The sequence below is a fragment of the Euprymna scolopes genome, chromosome 44, assembly GCF_053919585.1.
Source record: "Euprymna scolopes isolate OS-2025 chromosome 44, ASM5391958v1, whole genome shotgun sequence".
Classification (NCBI taxonomy): Eukaryota; Metazoa; Mollusca; class Cephalopoda; order Sepiida; family Sepiolidae; genus Euprymna; species Euprymna scolopes.
Window position 1 is genome coordinate 33,320,548 of NC_136525.1, and position 15,698 is coordinate 33,336,245.

General features: G+C 29.7%; 1 protein-coding gene and 1 non-coding gene across 3 annotated transcripts in view; both read left to right on the forward strand.

The window, feature by feature from the left end:
* The window catches only part of LOC145268777 (rab3 GTPase-activating protein catalytic subunit-like), a 139,021-nt gene that overhangs the window by 9,688 nt on the left and 113,635 nt on the right, over positions 1–15,698 (forward strand). The gene's annotated exons all lie outside the window — the stretch shown is intronic.
* LOC145268896 (U2 spliceosomal RNA) lies at positions 12,590–12,785 on the forward strand. Its single transcript, XR_013864934.1, has one exon. It is a non-coding gene; the product is annotated as a U2 spliceosomal RNA (small nuclear RNA).

The window sequence follows — 15,698 nt, forward strand, 5'->3', positions numbered from 1 at the left end:
TGTTATATATTTGTTTTTTGACAACTTTTTCGAATCTGTGTACAGTAATACAAACCCAAAGTTTAATGTTTTTTTTATTCAATTGTAAGGTTAAAGTAGAGAATAGGTACAAAACACTCTCCTCATGTTAAGAATGGCTTTTTAAATAATTTCTTTTTAAATGGCGACGTTTATGAATATTAAAAGAAAAATAATTACTAAACATTTATTAATAAAAAAATGATCCGCGCTATTTTTAAATCGTATTTCTAAGCTTAATTAAAGTTTAATGTTTTTTATTCAATTGTAAGGTTAAAGTAGAGAATAGGTACAAAACTCCCTTCCCATGTTAAGAATGGCTTTTTAAATAATAACGTTATTTCAGCACGGATCATTAAGTGCACTAGTACCACAAAATGGTGATAGAATAAATTTACATACGTTTGTTTATTTAATCAATGTTATTTTCGCACCATTCAAAATTTATAAATTATAAAATTAAAATAAACTAAAAAGAAAGGTAACTAAACAATTTTTTGATTTTGATAATCTTTTTTAACTACAATATTTACAAACAAAATTGGAAAAAAAATTTATGGGTCGGAATATTTGTTTCATCATTGTTGTAATGGAAAAAAAAGTTTCATTCAACACACAAAACTAAAAACATATAGTAATCATAAATGATTTATTTTATTCATTAAATGAAAAAAGTTAAATTAAAAAAGTAGTTGTTTATATGCGCATGTAAAAATGTTTGTACAAGTGGGAAATTATTTTAATATTCATTTTAAGAAAATGCTATTAAAAAAGAAAAAAGTCGATAAAAGTGAGACATAAACAGTAAAACGTAGTCATTTAAAAAGAAAATGCTATTAAAAAAAAATAAAAAGTCGATAAAAGTGAATGAATGGTGCGAAAATAACATTGATTAAACGTAAGTAAATTTATTATTCTATCACCATTTTGTGGTACTAGTGCACTTATTGATCCGTGCTGAAACAACGTTATTATTTAAAAAGCCATTCTTAACATGGGGAGGGTGCAAATTCGCCTAAAAAAGTAGAATCTCATTTTACGGAATTAGCTAACCGGGGTCGATAACTATTGTTGTAATGAAAAAAAAAGTTTCATTCAACACACAAAACTAAAAACACATTTAAAAAAGAAAATGCTATTTAAAAAAGAAAAGAAAAAGTCGATAAAAGTGACACAAACAGTAAAACAGTAAAAAAAAAAAAAAGTCGATAAAAGTGATTACAAGTGAGATATTATTAATAAATGTGTAGTAATGTCTTTTATTTCAATATTCATAAACAGTAAAACAAAGTCGATAAAAATTCATGATCGTTTAGTTACTATGGCAACTAAAACATGTCCTTTGCGGATGCGTGGGGAGAAGTCAGTGTTTTTTTAGGGTGTTCGGCAGGGAACTCTAATCGCGACCAGTACCAAAGACAATATCTTCAAGAATGGTCATAAAATGTTTTCAATCTATATTCAATAAGGGACCAGGTTTCCTACCTTGCAAAAGGGTACGAGTTTTCCTAAATTCATGGCCTCATCGACATGAGACCAACCGTTTCATTTCTCCTACTAATCCCGATATGTATTTAAAAAAATAACCAACTAAAGTCAACTTAAAAAGAAGTCTTATGCACTTATGTTACCGTGTTTTTTTTTGGGGGGGGGGGTTGTATTACTGTACACATAGATTCGAAAAAGTTGTCAAAAAACAAATATATAACAAATATATGTTATCAAAGGCAAGATAAGTTACTTTACTACCAAACTGGATATAATTTTCGTGTTTTTATTCAATTTAACATGTTTATTCAGCTCGAAAACCATACAGTGTTTAGCGTAGGCACCGCCAAAAATGGCCGCAAAATCAAGTTGTTTTTTAAAACGAAATTACATTTATTAAAATCCATTATTTCTGAGTAACTTTTTTTTTCCAGAAAGATAAAACCCCGAATTTTATCATAAAGAAAACAATAATGTAAAACTTTTTTTACTAATTTTAATTAAATTTTAAATGTTAAATTTTCCCAAAAAGTTAACAATTGACATTTTTTGTCTTGCACAAAAAACGTACATAAATATTTTAAAAAAAAAAAAAAAAAAAAAAAAAAAAAGAGAAAAAAAAGGTTTTTGAAATAATTAATTTATTTATTTATTGTCTAAGATTTAGGATGATTTTCTAAGAGAATATGCAAAAATATTATAAGTACCTGGATTTCAAATAATTCCACTTATTCATATAGGTAACCAGTTATTTCGTGTCGATCTAGAGTCTACGACACTGTTTACGTTTGCGTTTGATAAGAAGCAAACTATGGAAGACCAAACAGGCCCAAAAAAACTTATTTTTCAGTGACGAAAATTTCAATGTATTATTAAGCTAAGGCTGGCCAGTACTAGATGGGTGACCATTTGTATGAGTTTGGTTTTTAATGTGTGTGGGGGCCAGGCTCCCCAAAATGGGGGGGGGGGGGCAATTTCAAGCAGACTAAAAAAAAATTATTTCAGCGCGTTTGGTCCACCGTAGTCGAAAGGCGGCAAACGTTTTCAAACGGGATCGAAAAAAAATGATGCTATTTTTAACACAAAGGGCACAATATATATCGAATTTTTTTTTGTATCGATTCTTCAAAGCATGCCCTGTTTAATAATGGTCATGCATTATTCGGCTCGCTAAAAAAAAATTGTTAATTTATTTATCAAAGATTTTAAAATGGCTTTTTTCGTATAAATATTAAAAAAAAAATGTTTTGTTTTGCTTAACTTAAATTAATTATTTTACTTAACATATTCACTGAATTTCACACTTCAAAACTCAAAAGCGGGATAATTAAACACAATCGAAGTTCTGATATTCAGCCGTCAAAATAAGGTATGCAAACAATTTTTTTTTTTTTTTAATCTATAATTCTGTCCCTTACAGCAACACAGTATGTTGTGTTCAGTTTCAGATGATTATTTTAAGCATATTTGTTCCCACTTCAAAACAAGGGGGGGGGGTTGTAAGCAAAAAAAAATATATATATATAAATATCGTTTATGAAAAATAAGTACACTGTTATAAAGTTCATTCTTCTCTTAATAATCGCTGAAAATTTCGTATTGATCGGATAATTACCTGATTTTTGGTAGATTTTTAAAAAGACGGTCCGTCAAAAAGTACTTACCTGCCCCCCAGTTTTGGCGGTGCCTAGTTTAGCGATGTATTGGAAAAGTTTGGAAAAAGGTGTAATAAATAATAAACTAGACAAAATACTATTAGAAATTCGCTCAATATATGTTACCGTGACATAACTTGACATATATTCAGTGGTTTTTAATAGTATTTTGTCTAGTTTATTATTTATAACACCTTTTCCTGAACTTCCCGTGTTAAAGAGAGAATCGGCCGCCATCTTGAATTTTCCAATACATCGCTAAACACTGTATGGTTTTCGAGCTGAATAAACATGTTAAATTGAATAAAAACACGAAAATTATATCCAGTTTGGTAGAAAAATAGCTTATCTTGCCTTTGATAACATTTATTTGTTATATATTTGTTTTTTGACAACTTTTTCGAATCTGTGTACAGTAGGCACCGCCAAAACTGGGGGGGCAGGTCAGTACTTTTTGACGGACCGTCTTTTTAAAAATCTACCAAAAATCAGGTAATTATCCGATCAATACGAAATTTTCAGCGATTATTAGGAGAAGAATGAACTTTATAACAGTGTACTTATTTTTCATAAACGATATTTATATATATATATTTTTTTGCTTACAAAACCCCCCCTTGTTTTAAAGTGGGAACAAATATGCTTAAAATAATCATCTGAAACTGAAATCAACATATTGTGTTGTTGTAAGGGACAGAATTATAGATTAAAAAAAAAAAAAAAAAAAAATTGTTTGCATACCTTATTTTGACGTCTGAATATCAGAACTTCGATTGTGTTTAATTATCCCGCTTTTGAGTTTTGAAGTGTGAAATTCGGTGAATATGTTAAGTAAAATAATTAATTTAAGTTAAGCAAAACAAAAAAAAAAATTTTTTTATATTTATACGAAAAAAGCCATTTTAAAATTTTTGATAAATAAATTAACAATTTTTTTTTAGCGAGCCGAATAATGCATGACCATTATTAAACAGAGCATGCTTTGAATAATCGATACAAAAAAAAAAAAATCGATAAATATTGTGCCCTTTGTGTTAAAAATAGCATCATTTTTTTCGATCTCGTTTGAAAACGTTTGCCGCCTTTCGACTACGGTGGACCAAACGCGCTGAAATATTTTTTTTTTATTCTGCTTTAAATTGCCCCCTCCCCCCCATTTTGGGGAGCCTGGCCCCCACACACATACACATTAAAAACCAAACTCATACAAATGGTCACCCATCTGGTACTGGCCAGCCTCAGCTTAATAGTACATTGAAATTTTCGTCACTGAAAAATAAGTTTTTTTGGCCTGTTTAGTCTTCCATAGTTTTCGTCTCATCGAAAGAAAACGTAAACAGAGTCGATCTGAACTCTTCGGCGACGCGAAATATCTGGTTACATATATGAATAAGTGGAATTATTTGAAATTCAGGTACTTATATTATAATATTTTTGCATATTCTCTTAGAAAATCATCCTAAATCTTAGTTAGACAATAAATGAATAAATAAATTATTTCAAAAACCCTTTTTTTTTAAATATTTAAGTACGTTTTTTGTGCAAGACAAAAAATAACAATTGTTAACTTTTTGGGAAAATTTAACATTTAAAATTGAATTAAAAATAGTAGAAAAAGTTTTACATTATTCTGTTGTCTATATGATAAAATTCAGGGTTTTATCTTTCTGGAAAAAAAAAAGTTACTCAGAAATAATGGATTTTAATAAATGTAATTTAGTTTTAAAAAAACAACAACAACTTGATTTTGCGGCCATTTTTGGCGGTGCCTAGTGTACAGTAATACGTCGATACGAACCCTTTTTTTTTTTTTTAAATCTTATTTTCAATAAATTAGTTTTACGATATCTTTTATTAAATTGTTAGATGAAAGTACAGAATAGTTACAAAACTCCTTCCGATTACCATGTTAAGAATGACTTTCTAAATAGGATCAATGTCCTTCGTTACGCCAACAGAAGACGCCTACATTTTCTAAAAAAAAAAAAAAAAAAAAAATGACGCGGTTATCGGGTATGCTGAAAACGCAGGGTAAATTAGCGAAGACCAATAGTTTTCGAGATATAAATACCGGTATTATTTTACTCTAAGGCCCGACTCACGTTCGCCTAGAACAAAATATTTGGCACTTCTGCATGTCAGTGACATGAGGCGAATTTGTGTATTTAATTTCAAGAACAGCCGACATATGTCACTTGTCAGCAAAGAACAGGGGTCGATAACTCTTTTCTAAATGCGCGTGCAAATTAAAATTATATTTTGATACATTTTTATACAATCTTTCTGTACAAAAAAAAATTAACTCTATAAATATTACATGTAAAATTTTGATATGTTGATACGATTCTTCTGTGAAAAAAATATTCTTAAACCTCTAAACGTTTCATGTTTTTAAAATTAAAATTGATACATTGACAAACAAAAATTATATTTTGATACATTAAATCACTTATTGGAAAGAAAGTATATAATTGAATTAAAATTGTATTTTGATATTTTTTATTCGATAAATGTTTCGATTTTATTTTTTTGTTATCGTTTACGATAACGAAAAAATAAAATCGAAACATTTTATATAATCGTTTATATTTAAGGTTCACATAATGACCGCTAGATGTCATTTTTCTTTCGACGAACTCGATAACTCGTCTCTTGCTCGTCACTGTCATGCAGAAGTGCCAAATATAATTTTAGTTTGCACGCACTTTTAGAAAAGGAAAAGTTATCGACCCCTGTTCTTTGGCTGACAAGTGACATCTGTCGGCAGTTCTTGAAACTAAAATACACAAATACGCCTCATGTCACTGTCATGCCGAAGTGCTTTTTTCACACCCTTTATTATTATTATTATTATTATTATTATTATTATTCGTTGGCTATTCTAGAAAACCATAGCATTGATGGGCGCACCATTTTTTTTTTTTTTTTTTAACCATAATACTCCTAAGGCTGAAGTAAAACCAGAAAAAATTTATTTATTTTTTATTTTTTAATTATTTTTATTAAATGTACGAGATTCGAGATAGCCATATATATTGCTTTTAAAATTTGGCCTTTCTAAGGTTTGGCAAAGTTTTGTATTTTTTATTTATTTATTTATTTTTTTTTTTTTTTTTCTCAAAATCTTGAAATGATTCAACCACTTCTGATTTCTATGTTAAACAGCCGATATGGATCGCCTTCACCAGATTTTATTATCTTGCCATCTAACAAGTATATGGTGAAAGCTTTTCACACCTTTTTGGTTCCTCAACTTTTGAAGCCTGTGAAGGAGCCATCGCTGACATTTCTAGTCATTTGGTACAACAAACCACACATCAACGCCGCCGGCGCCTTTTCGTCTCCATGAGGAGTTTTTTATTTTTCTCACTTTTTCTCTTCTTTCTCTCCTGCCTTTTTTTCTTTCTTTCTCCCTTTTTCTTTCGTTCTATTTTTTTTACTCTCTACTTTTCTTCTCTTTTCTCTCCTAAAATATTTTTGAATTGGTGGTAATGAAGTCTAAGCTTCCTCTTATCTCGTTTTAACTAAAAGCAACTTTCCAGCTTCCTGTATTTTATCTTTTTCAATTTTCGAGGGGGTTGGGACAAAAGGAGCTAAGCGCGCTCCTCTTATTTTAATTGTAAATGTGGTATTATTGATACATAGGCGTGCTATATCAACACACTGTCGATGGACTTTTTTTTTTTATTAGTTGAAGTTGGGGATGGAGCTCCTACCGGATACCACAAATTCACCCAGCTGACTCGAGTATTCCAAGCGAGAGATTTTTAGATTTTGACCGTTCCTTTAAGTGCGATTGTTTGAATCTCTTGCACTTGGTTCATCGGGTATATTTACCAGGTAGTTTTTGGACTTTTTCACGAGTCTAGTTGCTCCTATAATAACTGGAGATCTTAATATTCCAGTTTCTTTTCATGTCATAAAACCTCGGTATTTCGTTTCTTTTCCATTTCTTACATTGTTTAACCCAGCATTTTACTTTAAGGCTCGTCTCACATTCGTGTTTGTAGTTTTTGGTGTGCTTTAAAAGAATATGGTAACCGTTTCCATCGCAAAGTTACCGTTTGTATGGTATTAACGCCTTAACTCGGACTCTTTTTCCATTTTACAACCCAGCCTTAGTTTACGCTACGCGCGAGCATAAGTAAGGCTGTTAAATGTGCACTCGCGTACCAAACTGCCTTGTCACAGTATAGTATTGGTGAAAAATTAAAATTAGACGAAAAACAAGTAGCTTACCAAATATTAAACCATGTAATTCTATGTTATCACGGGTGGCCATTCTGTACGCGCAAGCGCGCGCATATGGTCGACGTTTGTTTTTTTTTTTTTGTTTTTTTGTGGTTTCTTTTTCTTCTCCGTTTGTCGTTTCTTTTTCTTCTCCGTTTGTCGTTTCTTTTTCTTCTCCGTTTGTCGTTTCTTTTTCTTCTCCGTTTGTCGTTTCTTTTTCTTCTCCGTTTGTCGTTTCTTTTTCTTCTCCGTTTGTCGTTTCTTTTTCTTCTCCGTTTGTCGTTTCTTTTTCTTCTCCGTTTGTCGTTTCTTTTTCTTCTCCGTTTGTCGTTTCTTTTTCTTCTCCGTTTGTCGTTTCTTTTTCTTCTCCGTTTGTCGTTTCTTTTTCTTCTCCGTTTGTCGTTCCTTTTTCTTCTCCGTTTGTCGTTCCTTTTTTTGTTTGCTGTTTTTTTTTTTTTTTTTTTTTTTTTTGTGGTTTCTTTTTCTTCTCCGTTTGTCGTTTCTTTTTCTTCTCCGTTTGTCGTTTCTTTTTCTTCTCCGTTTGTCGTTTCTTTTTCTTCTCCGTTTGTCGTTTCTTTTTCTTCTCCGTTTGTCGTTTCTTTTTCTTCTCCGTTTGTCGTTTCTTTTTCTTCTCCGTTTGTCGTTTCTTTTTCTTCTCCGTTTGTCGTTTCTTTTTCTTCTCCGTTTGTCGTTTCTTTTTCTTCTCCGTTTGTCGTTTCTTTTTCTTCTCCGTTTGTCGTTCCTTTTTCTTCTCCGTTTGTCGTTCCTTTTTCTTCTCCGTTTGTCGTTCCTTTTTCTTCTCCGTTTGTCGTTCCTTTTTCTTCTCCGTTTGTCGTTCCTTTTTCTTCTCCGTTTGTCGTTCCTTTTTTTGTTTGCTGTTTTTTTTGTTTTGTTACCGTTTTTTTTTTTTTTCCCCCCGTTTGACTTTTTTTTTTCACTCTTCCGTTTGTCGATTTTTTTCTTTGCTTCTCTATATTTTTTTGGTTTTGCTTTCTGTTTTTTTTTTTTTTTTCGTTTTTACTTTTTCTTTTTTTACCCGTTGTTGCTCCTTTAATTGCCTTCTATTAGAATTTTTTAAAAAACTATTTTCCGTCTCTTTAGTAGTATTTGTTTCTCTTTTTTCGTGTTCTCTTTTTGTTTGTTTTTCTTGGTTTATCTTATTTTTTTGTTTTTATTTTTTTATCCTTTTTCACTTGTTTCTTTTCAGTTCTTGTTTTTCTTTTTGGTTTGTTCTTTCAGTTCTATTTTTCTTTCATTTCTTTTTTTCTTTCAGTACTATTTTTTTTTCAGTACTATTTTTCTTTCATTTCTTTTTTCTTTCATTTCTTTTTTCTTTCATTTCTTTTTTCTTTCATTTCTTTTTTCTTTCATTTCTTTTTCTTTCATTTCTTTTTCTTTTTTCTTTTCTTTTCTTTTTCTTTCATTTCTTTCTTTCATTTCTTTTTTCTTGCAGTTTTTTTTTTTTTTTTGCTTGCAGTTGTCAGTTTTTTTCTTTCAGGTTTCTTTTTTTTTCTTGCAGTTTTCAGGGTTTTTTTTTTCAGTTTTCAGCTTTTTTTCAGTTTTTCAGCTTTTTTTTTTTTTTTTTTTCAGTTTTTCAGCTTTTTTTTTTCAGTTTTCAGCTGTTTTTTTTTCAGTTTACAGCTGTTTTTTTTTCAGTTTACAGCTGGTTTTTTTTTTTTTTCAGTTTTCAGCTGTTTTTTTTTTTTTTTTCAGTTTTCAGCTGGGTTTTTTTTTTCAGTTTTCAGCTGGGTTTTTTTTTTTTCAGTTTTCAGCTGGTTTTTTTTTCAGTTTTCAGCTGGTTTTTTTTTTCAGTTTTCAGCTGGTTTTTTTTTCAGTTTTCAGCTGGTTTTTTTTCAGTTTTTAGCTGTTTTCTTTCAGCTTTCAGCGGTTTTCTTTCAGGTTTTTTCAGTTTTCAGGGTTTTTTTCTTTCAGTTTGGTTTCAATTTTCAGTTTTTTCTTTCAGTTTTCAGTGTTTTTTCTTTCAGTTTTCAATTTTTTTTTCTTTTAGTTTCCAGTTTTTTTCTTTCGTTTTTTTTCTTTCAGTTTCCAGTTTTTTTTCTTTCAGTTTTCAGTTTTTTTTTTCAGTTTTCAGTTTTTTTTTTCTTTCATTTTCAGTTTTTTTTTCTCAGTTTTCTTTCAGTTTTCAGTTTTTCCTTTCAGTTTTCAGTTTTTCTTTTCAGTTTTTCCTTTCAGTTTTCAGTTTTTTTCCAGTTTTTTTCCCTTTTTGTTTTCAGTTTTTTTTCCCTTTTAGTTTTCAGTTTTTTTTTTCGTTTTCAGTTTTTTTTTTCTCAGTTTTCTTTCAGTTTTCAGTTTTTCCTTTCAGTTTTCAGTTTTTCTTTTCAGTTTTTCCTTTCAGTTTTTTTCCAGTTTTTTTTCCCTTTTTGTTTTCAGTTTTTTTTCCCTTTTAGTTTTCAGTTTTTTTTTCCTTTTAGTTTTCAGTTTTTTTTTTCGTTTTCAGTTTTTTTTTTCCTTTTAGTTTTCAGTTTTTTTTCCTTTTAGTTTTCAGTTTTTTTTCCTTTTAGTTTTCAGTTTTTTTTTCCTTTCAGTTTTCAGGGGTTTTTTTCTTTCAGTTTTCTTCCATTCAGTTTTTTTCCATTCGGTTCTTTTTTTTTCCTTTCAGTTTTCTTTTTCAGTTTTGTCTTTCTGTTGCTTTTTTTTTTTTTTTTTTTTTTTAAATTCTCGCTTTTTCCCCTCCTTTTTAATCCTACTTAGAGTAAATTATTTAGAAAATCGAAAGTTTGCAGATAACTGGACTAGATTGTTTAACTCTTTATGTGTAGTTTAAATCTTGTAAATCATGTTTAGAAACATTTTATCAGTCTAAGGGGAACAACTCTTCATGGCAATTACACCGGTAAACGTGTCTAAAAAAGAATCAATTTCTTTACACGTGTTGTTAGCTTGAATAATAAAGTTACTGTTAACAAATGGAACCAGATGATTTTTTTAATTGTTCGTCACTAAATCTCCACTTAAATTTAATTAAAATAACGATCGATGTCATCATTCCCCACCTCCTCCGAGGAAAAACAATGTTTACCTTTTCATAATCTTTATTTGTTTTTCTATTTCTTTTTTCTTTCTTTCTTTTCTTTTCTTTTTTTCTTTTCTTTTTTCTTTCATTTCTTTCTTTCATTTCTTTTTTCTTGCAGTTTTGTTTTTTTTTGCTTGCAGTTTTTTTTTTTTTGCTTGCAGTTGTCAGTTTTTTTCTTTCAGGTTTCTTTTTTTTTTCTTGCAGTTTTCAGGGTTTTTTTTTTTCTTCAGTTTTCAGCTTTTTTTCAGTTTTTCAGCTTTTTTTTTTTTTCAGTTTTTCAGCTTTTTTTTTTCAGTTTTCAGCTGGGTTTTTTTTTTTTTCAGTTTTCAGCTGGGTTTTTTTTTTTCAGTTTTCAGCTGGGTTTTTTTTTCAGTTTTCAGTGGTTTTTTTTTAGTTTTCAATTTTTTTTTCTTTCAGTTTCCAGTTTTTTTCTTTCGTTTTTTTTTCTTTCAGTTTTCAGTTTTTTTTCTTTCAGTTTTCAGTTTTTTTTCTTTCAGTTTTCAGTTTTTTTTTTCTTTCATTTTCAGTTTTTTTTCCTCAGTTTTCTTTCAGTTTTTCCTTTCAGTTTTCAGTTTTTCCTTTCAGTTTTCAGTTTTTCCTTTCAGTTTTCAGTTTTTCCTTTCAGTTTTCAGTTTTTCCTTTCAGTTTTCAGTTTTTCCTTTCAGTTTTCAGTTTTTTCCAGTTTTTTTCCCCTTTTTGTTTTCAGTTTTTTCCCCTTTTTGTTTTCAGTTTTTTCCCCTTTTTGTTTTCAGTTTTTTTTCCTTTGTTTTCAGTTTTTTTTTTCCTTTTAGTTTTCAGTTTTTTTTTTCCTTTTAGTTTTCAGTTTTTTTTCCTTTTAGTTTTCAGTTTTTTTTTTCCTTTTAGTTTTCAGTTTTTTTTTTCCTTTTAGTTTTCAGTTTTTTTTTTCCTTTTAGTTTTCAGTTTTTTTTTCCTTTCAGTTTTTCCTTTCAGTTTTCAGGGTTTTTTTTTCCTTTCAGTTTTCAGGGGTTTTTTTTTCCTTTCAGTTTTCAGGGGTTTTTTTTTCCTTTCAGTTTTCAGGGGTTTTTTTCTTTCAGTTTTTTTCCATTCGGTTCTTTTTTTTTCCTTTCAGTTTTCTTTTTCAGTTTTGTCTTTCTGTTGCTTTTTTTTTTTTTTTTTTTTTTTTTTTAAATTCTCGCTTTTTCCCCTCCTTTTTAATCCTACTTAGAGTAAATTATTTAGAAAATCGAAAGTTTGCAGATAACTGGACTAGATTGTTTAACTCTTTATGTGTAGTTTAAATCTTGTAAATCATGTTTAGAAACATTTTATCAGTCTAAGGGGAACAACTCTTCATGGCAATTACACCGGTAAACGTGTCTAAAAAAGAATCAATTTCTTTACACGTGTTGTTAGCTTGAATAATAAAGTTACTATTAACAAATGGAACCAGATGATTTTTTTAATTGTTCGTCACTAAATCTCCACTTAAATTTAATTAAAATAACGATCGATGTCATCATTCCCCACCTCCTCCGAGGAAAAACAATGTTTACCTTTTCATAATCTTTATTTGTTTTTCTATTTCTTTTTTCTTTCTTTCTTTCTTTTTCTTTTCTTTTTTTCTTTTCTTTTTCTTTTTTTCTTTTTTTTTATATTTTTGCTCATTTTATTAAAATTATTCCTAATAAAAGCTGTAGATCGCTTAGATTTTCCATTGATTTGTTTGGGTTCAATTTTGAGATGACACCGGATTTTCACCCGGACAACACAATACGACCTTGACATTGTTTAACATTTTTGTTTTCCTTTTAAAAATACGAATTATCAGCGATTAAATTGAGAACACATTTATTATTCAACCAGAAATTGTTTTCTTTCAAATATAAACACAAATCACAACAAATGAAAACTTCTATAGTTGGTTTACTTTTTTCAGTAGACGCACTACAAGTATGTATTCCTACGCACGTTAATAAAACTGGGAGTTTATTGTTTATTTAAATTGTTTTCATGCTTAGATGAACAATATAATTTTTTTTATATTTCAAAATTATTAAAAATAGTATAAAAAATGGAATTAAATGACTTGTAGCTGAATTGATTATGCTTAGATTTTTATTATTTAATTGTTCTGTCTGTTGTGAAAACGTCTGTCTTTTCACAAAAAATTTCCTATATAAACCGTGCTCAAATCATATTTACCATCGCTTCTCGGCCTTTTGGCTAAGATCAAAGTGTAGTATCTGTTCTTATCAGCTTAATATCTGATACGTCCCCGATTTGGGGACTACGATATTAAACTGATTTTTGCAACATGGCGAAGAGTTAGGGGCTTGCTCCACCTTTGCCACGGGTTGGCCTGGTATTGCAGTACCTCCAGGATTATCAGCCCAGTTTCCCACCAGGGAAACAAATAATCAAATATAAAAACAGACTAACTCTCCTCTCCTCTTGTTATTTACCTCCCTACTTTAGTACCAAAGGAAATCCTTATAAAAAAAAACTAAAGATAATTTTAATGCTTCAAATTTTTTGTAAAATCCAAAGCAATGTCTCGTTTATTAAAAATAAGTTGAGATTTATCCATAATTACGTTTACAATCGTCTAAACGTTTCCATGTGATTAAAAGTAAAAATTTTATTTTACTTTTTTATGTTTTTAAATAGAGATAATCTTAATTCTTGTGAAGTGATGTTTAAAAATTTCTCTTCACAATGTCAGATGGCCAACTTCAGTGGATTCTTTATTGAAATTAAAAAATGTAAAAGCATCAAAGTACTGATAAATTTGGAAAAAAAAAGTATTTGATTTATAAATAGAAAACAAAACTCCTGGACAACACCAGGTATGTAAGAATTGTAATAAGGAATAATTTATTTTAACTGAATTTTAGTTTTGTTTTTATAAATTCATGGAGGGGGGGGGGATACTAATCTGGAAAAAAATCTTTATTTTTCACATGCTAAAAGTTAATTTTTAAACATCGGTAAATTCCATGAGATAAACTAATAATTTGTCACAGCATGAAAAATGAGCATTTGGTTACCAGATCCATTTCAGATTTGAGTGAACTTAATGGCTTCCAAGACCTCGGGTGGCAGGATGAGGGAGCTGAGGAATGTATCAAAGAAAATCGTGAATTGAGAAAAAGATTACTGAATAAGTGTTTTTTTGGTGGCAAAAAGCATCGTCAGACATGACGTTTTGATGATGCACTCAACGCTACACTACGTGCACTCATCTGTTATCTCACTAAGATTGTCACCAAACTAGTCAACACTAATGAAGAAACCTTACACCAAGTAAAATCAGAAATCCAGTTTTTTAATAAATAGTAGATATTCTTTAGCTTACAAATGGTACCCATTAGATCAGTGGTTCTCAACCTTTTTTTACTCGTGGACCCCTTTTCCCTTCTGTTTATCTTTGTGGACCCCTCCATAACTATTGGTCATAAGACGATCTTCTATTTTTCACTCATATAAATTTTGAGGTTTTAATCAAAGAAATATAATTAAGCTTTATTTTTAAAGGAAAACTAATTTAAAATTTAATGCAAATAAAGTATTCTACAACAACTATAATAAGTTTCATGTTTTGACTGTGGACCCCAGTTGAGAACCCCTGATCTAGATGAATGATAGATTTGCAGCATTGAACTTGTATTTCGATCTAGTTTCAATCAACAAAGTCTCTTGTTTTAGTATTCCAAAGGAATGCAACCTGCTGGGAGAAGCGAACTGCCTTATAGCTTGCCAAAAGCTAAACCCCTCTCCAAACAGTTGACTCCCCATTTTGCTGCTCTACTTCTTTACTTTGCTGTTTGTTTGGCCCCTTTCTTTCACACTCTATAGAGCAGAAGTTATCTGCAATGGTGCTGGGTTAAACAGTTGAGATGGAAAAGATAATGAAATATTGTCTTATGTATGACATGAAACAAAGCTGGAATCTTTAGCATTCCAGTTATTATAGGAGCAACTGGACTCATAAAAAAGAAGTTAAAAAAACTATCTGGCATATATACTTGGTGAACTAAGTGTAAGAGAGATTCAAACAGTAAGAATTTTTAAAAGACCTCTCAGAAGTTCTGCGTTAGTGAGTGAATCTTTAGTATATGGTAACAAACTGATGAGAAAATTAAAAAAAATTAAGCTAAGGGTGCATCTGGATATATTCCAAATAGAATGGATATCTCCTTCAAAATAATTGGGTGCAGAACAAAGACCTTAAATATGCCATTATGAGAAATTGTTGGATGCCGAGTTTTCGTGGTACTGATGGAATCTAAACATGCACAATGCTACAAACCTGCAGTGGAAAAATATTTTGCTAAGAGAATCACCCAACAAATTTTCCTTTTTGGAAAAATAATAGGGGTGTTTCATGTTGAGAAATCAGACCGCTTAAATACCCTCACTGGTAAATATTTATGTCCATAGATTTGGCAGCAGATAATTTTAAAGTATGCTTTAAATGGAATGTCAGGTACTCTGCATGTCAATAAGTTTTTTTTTTTTTTTTTTTTTTTTTTTTTTTATTGTTGGAAGCAACTGTCCTTTAATAGACAGGTATCATTCTTAATTCACAAATTTTAAAAAAATTTTATTTACAAGGTAAAATAAAAACAAATTACAGATACAAATAGTTTCTGCCAGTTAAGACTGAATTTATTTCGACCCATCATAAGAAATGGTACATAAGCTGTGAATAAAATCAGTTATTCTGAGTCTGGAGATTCTTGGGTGTTTTTGCTGAAGGCTACAGGTGAAATTGCTCCTTTATATAGTCTCATTGTGCTCTTAAGAGATTTCATATGAAAATTTTGGAGGCTAAAACTAATGCAACTTCAAAGGAGTTTTCTTTTCCCTATTTTATTAAGAAAAGGATTCAAGAAATTGCTTTTATGTGAATCAATAAACGATTTGGGTTTCTTAAATAGAAATTAACTTAAACTGTGACAACTTTATTTTTCATTCTAAAATGTTTTGTTTAATAATTATAAGTCCTCTGCAATTGTTGCATTTTCCTTATTTTGTAATGTAAAAGTTTATATTTTTATTAAATAAAGTTGTTGAAAAAACAAAGGTAGTTGCATTTTTCTTTTTCAAATTCCTTGATTGTTTTCTGAAAGTGGCCGAAAGAATATTTGATCAATAGGCTTAAAGGAAGTGCAGTTTGTTTTGTAACATCGCAGAAACGAAAATCTGACACAGCATTTTTTTTATTTTTAAAGTGCAGATAAAATGCATTTATTTGTGGTGTTTCCAAAATTCATTTCATTATTTTTTCCAAAGTCTTTTTGCGTACACGT